Source organism: Cupressus sempervirens, chromosome 5 (genome assembly GCF_028749045.1).
Source record: "Cupressus sempervirens isolate cs-2001-9-10 chromosome 5, ASM2874904v1, whole genome shotgun sequence".
Classification (NCBI taxonomy): Eukaryota; Viridiplantae; Streptophyta; class Pinopsida; order Cupressales; family Cupressaceae; genus Cupressus; species Cupressus sempervirens.
Window position 1 is genome coordinate 115,985,332 of NC_143122.1, and position 13,209 is coordinate 115,998,540.

Sequence of the window (13,209 nt, forward strand, 5' to 3'; positions counted from 1 at the left end):
AACTGATTTAATTAGAGTAACATAAGGAGTTAACTGACTCAGGTTGAGTAGAAAAAGGAGTTAAATGGTTTAACTCATTTTTGATCTATAGTGAACTTGAAATTTCCCTTTTTGAACTGAAGATAGATTTTGTTGAGATATTAAATTTAATAGAATGAGATATGGTCTCATAATTACTTTTTCTATTTAATTAAATAATCTTTAATTAATTAGAGACACTTTTCTTATTTAATTAAATAACTTCATTTAATTAGTTAAGAATGGCTTCTCATTTAATTAAATAACTTTTTTTAATTAATTAGCAGTAAGTACTCCATTTAATTAAATAATTTCGTTTAATTATTTCAAATTTTTTTTTGAAACTAGTCAACTGAAGTCAATCGTGGTTAAATCTGGTCAACTTTTGGTCAAACTTGATCTTTGCGTATGTGAATATGAGCAAATGTGAGTATGAATTCCAGCAACAATTTGATGCAAATTCTCATTCAACCTTTCAAAATGAAGAGATGAGGGCCTCTTAAATAGACTTTCCTGGAACTCATCAACGGTTGAGATCGATTTCAATCAACGGTCAGGATTAAAGGTGAAGTTTAGTCATAAAGGAAGATTTCCAAATTAAAAGGAGTTAATAGATTTAATTTGAGTAAAATAAGGAGTTAACTGATTCAATTTGAGTAGAAAAAGGATTTAACTCATTTAACTCATTTTTTATCAATATTGAACTGGAAATTTCCCTTTTTGAACCGAAGAGAGATTTTGTTGAGATATTTAATTTAATAGAATGAGATATGCTCTCATAATTACTTTTTCTATTTAATTAAATATTCTTTAATTAATTAGAGACACTTTTGTTATTTAATTAAATAACTTCATTTAACTAATTAGGAATGGCTTCTCATTTAATTAAATAACTTTGTTTAATTAATTAGAAGTACTCCATTTAATTAAATAATTTTATTTAGTTATTTCAAAAAAAAATTGAAACTAGTCAACTCATGTCAACCGTAGTTAAATCTGGTCAACTTTTGGTCAAACTTGATCTTTGTGTATGTGAATATGAGCAAATGTGAGTATGAATTCCAGCAACAATTCGATGCAAATTCTCATTCAACCATTCTATGTGAAGATATGAGGGTCTCTTAAATAGACTTTCCTAAAATTCATCAACGGTTGAGATTGATTTGAATCAACAGTCAAGATTAAAGGTGATGTTCAGTCGTAAAGGGAGATTACCAAATTAAACGGAGTTAACAGATTTAATTTGAGTAAAATAAGGAGTTAACTGATTCAATTTGAGTAGAAAAAGTAGTTAACTAATTTAACTCATTTTTAATCAATAGTGAACTGGACATTTCCCTTTTTGAACTGAAGAGAGATTTTGTTGAGATATTTAATTTAATAAAATGAGATATGCTCTCATAATTACTTTTTCTATTTAATTAAATAATCTTTAATTAATTAGAAACACTTTTCTTATTTAATTAAATAACTTCATTTAATTAGTTAGGAATGGCTTCTCATTTAATTAAATAACTTTATTTAATTAATTAGAAGTAAGTACACCATTTAATTCAATATTTTCGTTTAATTATTTTAAAATTCTTTTCGAAACTAGTCAATTCAAGTCAACCATGGTTAAATCTGGTGAACTTTTGGTCAAACTTGATCTTTGCGTATGTGAATATGAGCGAATGTGAGTATGAATTTCAGAAACAATTCGATACTAATTCTCATTCAACCTTTCAAAATGAATAGATGAGGGTCTCTTAAATAGACTTTCCGAGAATTCATCAACGGTTGAGATCGATTTCAATCAACGATCAGGATTAAAGGTGAAGTTCAGTCATAAAGGGAGATTTTCAAATTAAAGAGAGTTAACAGATTTAATTTGAGTAAAATAAAGAGTGAACAGATTCAATTTGAGTAGAAAATGGAGTTAACTGATTTAACTCATTTTTGATCAATGGTGAACTGAAAATTTCCCTTTTTGAACTGAGGAGAGATTTTGTTGAAATATTTAATTTAATAAAATTAGATATTATCTCATAATTACTTTATTTATTTAATTAAATAATCTTTAATTAATTAGAGACACTTTTCTTATTTAATTAAATAACTTCATTTAATTAGTTAGGAAAGGCTTCTCATTTAATTAAATAACTTTATTTAATTAATTAGAAGTAAGTACTCCATTTAATTTAATTATTTCATTTAATTATTTCAAATAAGACTCATTGTAGATTTTAACATAAATAATCTCCAAATTTTTAACATTATCATCTTCATTAAACAACTCTAAAATTGTTTAATATATATTAAATAGTATTCAATATACATTATAAAAAAGTCCACTATATAAACTATATTAAATCTCTTTTCTTTTAATTTTCTCTCATTTAAAAATCTATTTACTTAGATTGACTAATAATTAATTACACTTCTTCTACTATTAACTAATCTTAATTAAATTTGATTTAATTAGATTAGATAATAAATCATATAAAACTAATGCATTTTAATAAGATTCTAATAAAGAAATATTTCAATAATATCTTTAATTCATTCTATGCTTTGATATATTATTTTGTGAAGTTTAAGCATAAAGAATTCTTGGTTATGAAAAATGAAGAAATATCTGTTCTTGAATAAAATAGTCCTAGTACGATGGTCATATCTTCCTAATGAACAGTTGGATCGGGCTGAAATTTAAATATGCTGGAGAGGGCCAAGTTGCGCCAATTCTGACTGGAGCAATCGAATAAATTTGATCTCGATAAAAAGTTATGAATGTCTGAGTTCAGGTCTATCCAAGGGGTAGCGACAGGACAATTTGTGATGAATTAAGAATTTTCTCATAAAATAATTGTTCTCTAAATTTACCCATTCATCCATCTAATAGGTTTGTCCATTCACATCTGAAGATATAATTTTATAGAAAGATTACATCTAATCGTTCAAATTTTCAACTTAAAATTTCTATTTTAATTTCAAATTTTGTCTATCTAATTTCACAATATAAATTCGAACCCAAACCCGATTAAGATCTAATTATTTCTCCTTAATTGGATATAGCATTTTTCTATTATTTTCTTCTTATCCAAATAAAATATCTAGATTCCAATTTCAAATACAGAGAGTATTCAGACATATAAAATAGATATGATGAAGACAGGAAAAGAAAGAGTGCAAAGGGAATATGAAAATATCACGAGTGCACCTGGACACTAATGCTAATTTTTTATGCCTTAGAAGTCCATAGAAAATCCCTTACTTCTCCATCATTCGTAATTCTTTCAAAAATCCAAGCCGATCGAATCCTCCAAGTGATTAGAAGTGCTAAAAGGAGCATAGAAGCAAGTAGAAAATATATGAACATACGAATCTTCTCCCATGCATGTAAGCTTTGAAGCTTCTTTTTTTTTTTAGCTTGTAGCTCGTGGCTTCCCTTAAGCTTGTAGCTTCCATTAAGTTTTTCATTTAAGCTTCTATGAATGCCTGAATATCAAGAGCTCTCAAGAAACTTTTGGAATGCTTATTGAAACTGCTGAAAGGTGTCACCAACTAAGCATGGGTCTTTTCCAATTCTTTTTGATGAGTCATAGAATTGTAGACACCTTGTGCTTAATTGATGCACTAACCCCCGTGTTGTTGACACATATGAATTCTCATGCAAGCTTGTAACTCCAATTAACTTTACTCTTTCCAAATTTAATTTATTTATTTATTAAGTCTCATGCATTAACTTTAATATCTCCACTTTTCAATCTTAATATATTTATATTTTAACCATATAAGATTTAGAATCTTTTAATAATTTAAAATATATTTTCCATTTTTAAATTTTATTTTCGAAAACTTTATTGCTAAAATATTTATTAGCTTTAATAATAATATTATTTAGTCATTTATTTAAAAATGAGCTCCAAATATATTATAAATATTGTCACATTCCAAATTTAATATTATAACTTTTATCTTCCAATTTAATTATTTTATTTTCAAATTTAATTATTTTATTTAATTAATTTTTCAATTAAATAAATAAAATAAATATTAAAATACCATATTAATTTTTTTCATTAAATTAAACCATTAATTAAATCTTTTAATTAGGCTTAATTAATAGAAAATACTCCAAAGACTCACAAAGGTAAAAATATGAAAAATTCATCATAGTCAAAATACATACAAATCAAACCAAGGGGTTTATATCACGAATTACATCATCTCATGCATTCGGAGGGTACTCAACTTAGATACTTGTCCTAATTTTTCAATTAGAACAAATGGCTTAAAGAGTTGGGATTTAGATTTGAGAATTTATCTCCCGTCTCTTATCATTGAGATAATGTGATAGGGTACCCTCATGCTAGCAATTCAGGGAAGTCGATACCCGATACCTGCAACTTGCATAAAAATCATGCATGTACAAGCACAATATATACTAAACTAAATAGGCAATGGCAGGAAGTGGTGCATCATGTAGATTCCGACTAGCAAGTGACTACGACTCCCTTCCTTAACCATATCAGACACACCATACAAAAGCAAATACACAAAGAAAACACGTACACCATACACAAGCAAGTATGGGGTAAGTATCCATAAGAAAACACATATGATAATAAATCATCTTATTAATCATCATTAATAACTGAAAGCACTGAAAATAATCATCATGCATACTTGAATTGTAAAGTCTAAGTAATCTCATCACATAATAAACTGAATCCATAGCACAATAACTGATAATCTCAAAAGAATGATGCTAACTAACAACATAAAACTAGTTCTAAAAGAGTTCAGCAATGATAAAAAAATGTGAACCAAGGGCAGGCACTACACTCTCATAATTACTTTTTCTATTTAATTAAATAATCTTTAATTAATTAGAGACACTTTTCTTATTTATTTAAATAATTTTTCTTAATTAAATAGGAATGGCTTTTCATTTAATTAAAAATATTTGTTTAATTAATTAGAAGTAAGTACTCCATTTAATTAAATAATTTTATTTAATTATTTCAAAATTCTTTTCGAAACTAGACAACTCAAGTCAACCGTGGTTAAATCTAGTCAACTTTTGGTCAAACTTGATCTTTGAGTATGTGAATATGAGCAAATGTGAGTATGAATTCCAGTAACAATTCGATGCAAATTCTCATTCAACCTTTCAAAATGAAGAGATGAGGGTCTCTTAAAAAGACTTTTCTAGAATTCATCAATGGTCCAGATCGATTTCAATCAACGGTCAGGATTAAACATGAAGTTCAGTCATAAAGGGAGATTTCCAAATTAAAGGGAGTTAACAGATTTAATTTGAGTAAAATAAGGAGTTAACTGATTCAATTTCAGTAGAAAAAGGAGTTAACTGATTTAACTCATTTTTTATCAATAGTGAACAGGAAATTTCCCTTTTAGAACTAAAGAGAGATTTTGTTGAGATATTTAATTTAATAATATGAGATATGCTCTCATAATTACTTTTTCTATTTAATTAAATAATCTATAATTAATTAGAGACAATTTTCTTATTTAATTAAATAACTTCATTTAATTAGTTAGGAATGGCTTCTCATTTAATTAAATAACTTTGTTTAATTAATTAGAAGTACTCCATTTAATTAAATAATTTCGTTTAATTATTTCAAAATTCTTTTCGAAATTAGTCAACTCAAGTCAACCGTGATTAAATCTGGTCAACTTTTGGTCAAACTTCATCTTTGCATATGTGAATATGAGCAAATGTGAGTATGAATTCAAGCAACAATTCAATACAAATTCAAATTCAACCTTTCAAAATGAAGAGATGACGGTCTCTTCAATAGACTTTCCTGAAATTCATTAACAATTGAGATCGATTTCAATCAACGGTCAGGATTAAAGGTGAAGTTCAGTCGTAAAGGGAGATTTCCAAATTAAAGGGAGTTAACAGATTTAATTTGAGTAAAATAAGGAGTTAACTGATTCAATTTGAGTAGAAAAAGATGTTAACTAATTTAACTCATTTTTGATCAATAGTGAACGGAAAATTTTCCATTTTGAACTGAAGAGAGATTTTCTTGAGATATTTAATTTAATAAGATGAGATATGCTCTCATAATTACTTTTTCTATTTAATTAAATAATCTTTAATTAATTAGAGACACTTTTCTTATTTAATTAAATAACTTTGTTTAATTAATTAGAAGTACTCCATTTAATTAAATAATTTTGTTTAATTATTTCAAAATTCTTTTCGAAACTAGACAACTCATGTCAACCGTCGTTAAATTTGGTCAACTTTTGGTCAAACTTGATTTTTGCATATGTGAATACGAGCAAATGTGAGTATGAATTGAAGCAACAACTCGATGCAAATTCTCATTCAACCTTTCAAAATGAAGAGATGAGGCTTTCTTAAATAGACTTTCCTCGAATTCATCAACGGTTGAGATCGATTTTAATCAATGGTCAGGCGTTAAAGGTGAAGTTCAGTCAGAAAGGGAGATTTCCAAATTAAAGGGAGTTAACATATTTAATTTGAGTAAAATAAGGAGTTAACTATTTCAATTTGAGTAGAAAAAGGAGTTAACTGATTTAACTCATTTTTGATCAATAGTGAACTGGAAATTTCCCTTTTTGAACTGAAGAGAGATTTTGTTGAGATATTTAATTTAATAAAATGAGATATGCTCTCATAATTACTTTTTCTATTTAATTAAATAATCTTTAATTAATTAGAGACACTTTTCTTATTTAATTAAATAACTTCATTTAATTAGTTAGGAATGACTTGTCATTTAATTAAATAACTTTGTTTAATTAATTAGAAGTAAGTACTCCATTTAATTAAATAATTTTGTTTAATTATTTCAAAAAAAATTGGAAACTAGTCAACTCTAGTCAACTGTGGTTAAATCTAGTCAACTTTTTGTCAAACTTGATCTTTGCGTATGTGAATATGAGCAAACGTGAGTATGAATTCCAATAACAATTCGATGCAAATTCAAATTCAACCTTTCAAAATGACAAGATGAGGGTCTCTTCAATAGACTTTCCTGAAATTCATCAACGGTTGAGATCGATTTCAATCAACGGTCAAGATTAAAGGTGAAGTTCAGTCATAAAGGGAGATTTTCAAATTAAAGAGATTTAACAGATTTAATTTGAGTAAAATAAGAAGTTAATTGATTCAATTTGAATAGAAAAAAGAGTTAACTGATTTAACTCATTTTTTAACAATAGTGAACGGGAAATTTCCCTTTTAGAACTGAAGAGAGATTTTCTTGAGATATTTAATTTAATAAAATAAGATATGCTCTAATAATTACTTTTTCTATTTAATTAAATAATCTTTAATTAATTAGCGACACTTTTCTTATTTAATTAAATAACTTCATTTAATTAGTTAGGAATGGCTTCTCACTTAATTAAATAACTTTGTTTAATTAATTAGAAGTAAGTACTCCATTTAATTAAATAATTTCAAAAAAAAATTGAAACTAGTCAACTAAAGTCAACCGTGGTTAAATCTGGTCAACTTTTGGTCAAACTTGATCTTTCCGTATGTGAATATGAGCAAATGTGAGTATGAATTCCAGTAACAATTCGATGCAAATTCAAATTCAACATTTCAAAGTGAAGAGATGAGGGTCTCTTCAATAGACATTCCTGGAATTCATCAACAGTTGAGATCTATTTCAATCAACGGTCAAGATTAAAGGTGAAGTTCAGTGGTAAAGGGAGATTTCCAAATTAAAGGGAGTTAACAGATCTAATTTGAGTAAAATAAGGAGTTAACTTATTCAATTTGAGTAGAAAAAGAAGTTAACTGATTTAACTCATTTTTGATCAATAGTGAACTGGAAATTTCCCCTTTTGAACTGAGCAGAGATTTTGTTGAGATATTTAATTTAATAAGATGAGATATGCTCTCATAATTAATTTTTCTATTTAATTAAATAATCTTTAATTAATTAGAGACACTTTTCTTATTTAATTAAATAACTTCATTTAATTAGTTAGGAATGGCTTCTCATTTAATTAAATAACTTTGTTTAATGAATTAGAAGTAATTACTCCATTTAACTAAATAATTTTGTTTAATTATTTCAAATTTTTTTTTGAAACTAGAGAACTCAAGTCAACCGTAGTTAAATCTTGTCAATTTTTGGTTAAACTTGATTTTTGCGTATGTGAATATGAGCAAATGTGAGTATGAATTGCAGCAACAACTCGATGCAAATTCTCATTCAACCTTTCAAAATGAAGAGATAAGGGTCTCTTAAATAGACTTTCTTGGAATTCATCAACAGTTGAGATCGATTTCAATCAACAGTCAGTATTAAAGATGAAGTTCAGTCATAAAAGGGAGATTTCCAAATTAAAAGAAGTTAATAGATTTAATTTGAGTAAAATAAGGAGTTAACTGATTCAGTTTGAGTAGAAAAAGGAGTTAACTGATTTAACTCATTTTTGATCAATAGTGAATTGGAAATTTCTCTTTTTGAACTAAAGAGAGATTTTGTATAGATATTTAATTTAATAAAATGAGATATGCTCTTGTAATTACTTTTTCTATTTAATTAAATAATCTTTAGTTAATTAGAGACAATTTTCTTATTTAATTAAATAACTTCATTTAATTAGTTAGGAATGGCTTCTCATTTCATTAAATAACTTTTTTTAATTAATTCGGAGTACTCCATTTAATTAAATAATTTCGTTTAATTATTTCAAATTTTTTTTTGAAACTAGTCAACTCAAGTCAACCATGCTTAAATCTGGTCAACTTTTGGTCTAACTTGATCTTTGCGTATGTGAATATGAGCAAATGTGAGTATGAATTCCATCAACAATTCGATGCAAATTCTCATTCAACCTTTGAAAATGAAGAGATGACGGTCTCTTAAATAGACTTTCCTGGAATTCATCAACGGTTGAGATCGATTTCAATCAATGGTTAGGATTAAAGGTGAAGTTCAGTCATAAAAGGAGATTTCTAAATTTAAGAGAGTTAACAAACTTAATTTGAGTAAAATAAGGAGTTAACTAATTCAATTTGAGTAGAAAAAGGAGTTAACTGATTTATCTCATTTTTGATCAATAGTGAACTGGAAATTTCTCTTTTTGAATTAAAGAGAGATTTTGTTGAGATATCTAATTTAATAAAATGAGATATGCTCTCATAATTACTTTTTCTATTTAATTAAATAATCTTTAATTAATGAGAGATAATTTTCTTATTTAATTAAATAACTTCATTTAATTAATTAGGAATGGCTTCTCATTTAATTAAATAACTTTGTTTAATTTATTAGAAGTAAGTACTCCATTTAATTAAATAATTTTGTTTAATTATTTCAAAATTCTTTTCGAAACTAGTCAACTCAAGTCAACCATGGTTAAATCTGGTCAACTTTTGGTCAAACTTGATCTTTGCGTATGTGAATATGAGAAAATGTGAGTATGAATTCCAACAACAATTTGTTGTAAATTCTCATTGAATCTTTCAAAATGAAGAGTTGAGGGTCTCTTAAATAGACTTTCCTGGAATTCATCAACGGTTGAGATCGATTTCAATCAATATTCATGATTAAATGTGAAGTTCAGTCATAAAGCGAGGTTTTCAAATTAAAGGGACTTAACAGATTTAATTTGAGTAAAATAAGGAGTTAACTGATTCAATTTGAGTAGAAAAAGGAGTTAACTGATTTAACTCATTTTTGATCAATAGTAAAATGAAAATTTCCCTTTTTAAACTGAAGAGAGATTTTATTGAGATATTTAATTTAATAAATTGAGATATGCTCTCATAATTACTTTTTCCATTTAATCAATAATCTTTAATTAATTAGAGACACTTTTCTTATTTAATTAAATAACTTCATTTAATTAGTTAGGAATGACTTCTCATTTAATTAAATAATTTTGTTTAATTAATAAGAATTAAGTACTCCATTTAATTAAATAATTTTGTTTAATTATTTCAGAATTCTTTTCGAAACTAGTGAACTCAAGTCAACCGTGGTTAAATCTGATCAACTTTTGGTCAAACTTTATCTTTGCGTCTGTGAATATGAGAAAATGTGAGTATGAATTCCAACAACAATTCGATGCAAATTCTCATTTAACCTTTCAAAATGAAGAGATGAGGGTCTCTTAAATAAACTTTCCTGGAATTCATCGAAGGTTGAGATCGATTTCAATCAACGGTCAGGACTAAAGGTGAAGTTCAGTCATAAAGGGAAATTTTGAAATTAAAGGGAGTTAACATATTTGATTTGAGTAAAATAAAGAGTTAACTGATTCAATTTGAGTAGAAAAACGAGTCAACTGATTTAACTCATTTTTTATCAATATTGAATTGGAAATTTCCCTTTTTGAACTGAAGAGAGATTTTTTTGAGATATTTAATTTAATAAAATAAGATATGCTCTCACAATTACTTTTTCTATTTAATTAAATAATTAATAAGTAATTAGAGACATTTTTTCTTATTTAATTAAATAACTTCATTTAATTAGTTAGGAATGGCTTCTCATTTAATTAAATAACTTTGTTTAATTAATTAGAAGTAAGTACTCCATTTAATTAAATAATTTTTTTTAATTATTTCAAATTTTTTTTAAAACTAGTCAACTCATGTCAATCGTGGTTAAATATGATGAACTTTTGGTCAAACTTGATCTTTGCGTATGTGAATATGAGCAAATGTGAGTATGAATTCCAACAACAATTCAATGCAAATTCTCATTCAACCTTTCAAAATGAAGAGATTGGGGTCTCTTAAATAGGCTTTCTTGGAATTCATCAACGGTTGAGATCGATTTCAATCAATGGTCAGGATTAAAGGTGAAGTTCAGTCGTAAAGGGAGATTTCCAAATTAAAGGGAGCTAATAGATTTAATTTGAGTAAAATAAGGAGTTAACTGATTCAATTTGAGTAGAAAAAGGAGTTAACTCATTTAACTCATTTTTGATCAATAGTGAACTCGAAATTTCCCTTTTTGAACTGAAGAGAGATTTTGTTGAGATATTTAATTTAATAAATTAGAGACATTTTCCTTATTTAATTAAATAACTTCATTTAATTAATTAGGAATGGCTTCTCATTTAATTAAATAACTTTGTTTAATTAATTAGAAGTAAGTACTCCATTTAATTAAATAATTTCGTTTAATTATTTCAAAATTCTTTTCGAAACTAGTCAACTCAAGTTAACTTTTGGTCAAACTTGATCTTTGCGTATGTGAATATGAGCAAATGTGAGTATGAATTCCAGCAACAATTCGATGCAAATTCTCATTCAACCTTTCAAAATGAAGAGATGAGGGTCTCTTAAATAGACTTTTCTAGAATTCATCAACGGTTGAGATTGATTTTAATCAACGATCAGGATTAAAGGTGAAGTTCAGTCATAAAGGGAGATTTCCAAATTAAATGGAGTTAATAGATTTAATTTGAGTAAAATAAGGAGTTAACTGATTCAATTTGAGTAGGAAAAGTAGTTAACTGATTTAACTCATTTTTTAGCAATAGTGAACTAGAAATTTCCCTTTTTGAACTGAAGAGAGATTTTGTTGAGATATTTAATTTAATAAAATGAGATATGCTCTCATAATTACTTTTTCCATTTAATTAAATAATCTTTAATTAATTAGAGACACTTTTCTTATTTAATTAAATAACTTCATTTAATTAGTTAGGAATGACTTCTCATTTAATTAAATAATTTTGTTTAATCTGGTTAAATCTGGTCAACTGTGGTTAAATCTAGTCAACTTTTGGTCAAAATTGATCTTTGCATATGTTAATATGAGCAAATCTGAGTATGAATTCGAGCAACAATTCGATGCAAATTCTCATTCAACCTTTCAAAAGGAAGAGATGAGGGTCTCTTGAATAGACTTTCCTAGAATTCATCAATGGTTGAGATCGATTTCAATCAACGGTCAAGATTAAAGGTGAAGTTCAGTCATAAAGGGAGATTTTCAAATTAAAGGGAGTTAACAGATTTAATTTGAGTAAAATAAGGAGTTAACTGATTCAATTTGAGTAGAAAAAGGAGTTAACTGATTTAACTCATTTTTTATCAATAGTGAACTGGAGATTTTGCTTTTTGAACTGAAGAGAGATTTTGTTGAGATATTTAATTTAATAAAATCAGATATGCTCTCATAATTACTGTCAATCAATGGTCAGGATTAAAGGTGAAGTTCTGTAACGCCCCTGCCAAGGGATCCAAAGAATTATCCTAGAGTTTCACTAAGTTTGGTAACATTTTTTTTTTTACATGAAAGTAAATACCATACCTAACTTATTCACAATAACGGAAGCAATAGCAATGTCCATCTGAAAAGTAAACATAACATACATAACGGATTATATTCTTTAAGATCCCTTAACGTTGAATTACATACATGAATCCATCTAGTACAACATCCACATGAAATAATAATGATAAGTCCAATGTTTAAACATTACATTTCCAAATGCTCAATCATCCACTGTACATTTCACAGGGTATGAAGGCTTTAAAGAATATACATATGTGAAATAAGGTACATCATCCTATTCTAATCCATGATACATCAAAGACAATCACATGATACACATGATACATCTTCATAGATTACATATACATTCATCATAAGATCAAACATAACTAATTAAGTGCACGGTTCCTCCCAACTATTAATAGCATCATTAGACCATCGTGGGCCCTAGCCATCCCACCATGCGTAACATCCCAAATCATCGAAGAGATCATCGGTATTAACATAGTAGGAATGTCACTCCTAAGTGGTCCACTCCCACCGTGCTGAGGAGATAATCTCAAGTCCCAAACAGGTTATTAAAATCACATAGCATAAATCCCTATAATCCAGGAATCCTAAAAGTATACTAACTCAAAGGTTCCAACCACAAAACTGACATCTACTTCCCAAGGGCACACAATGACATGTAAGAACCTATTATGCAAGCGGAAAAGTGTCATCACATTTATCATGTACAAGTTACCCTGGTAGTTACCTAAACTCCACAGGTCCATACTGATCTCATGCGGCCACTAGTATCCTCTCATACTGATAAGGCATACTATGGAATGCAAGGTCGCAACTATGCATTCTCACTACTCCCATCCTAGCCTATACAAGCACTCAAAGCATGGGCAAGAACCAAAACTCTTATCTTTTTAGGTTCATTCAGTTAGTATTAGGTGTG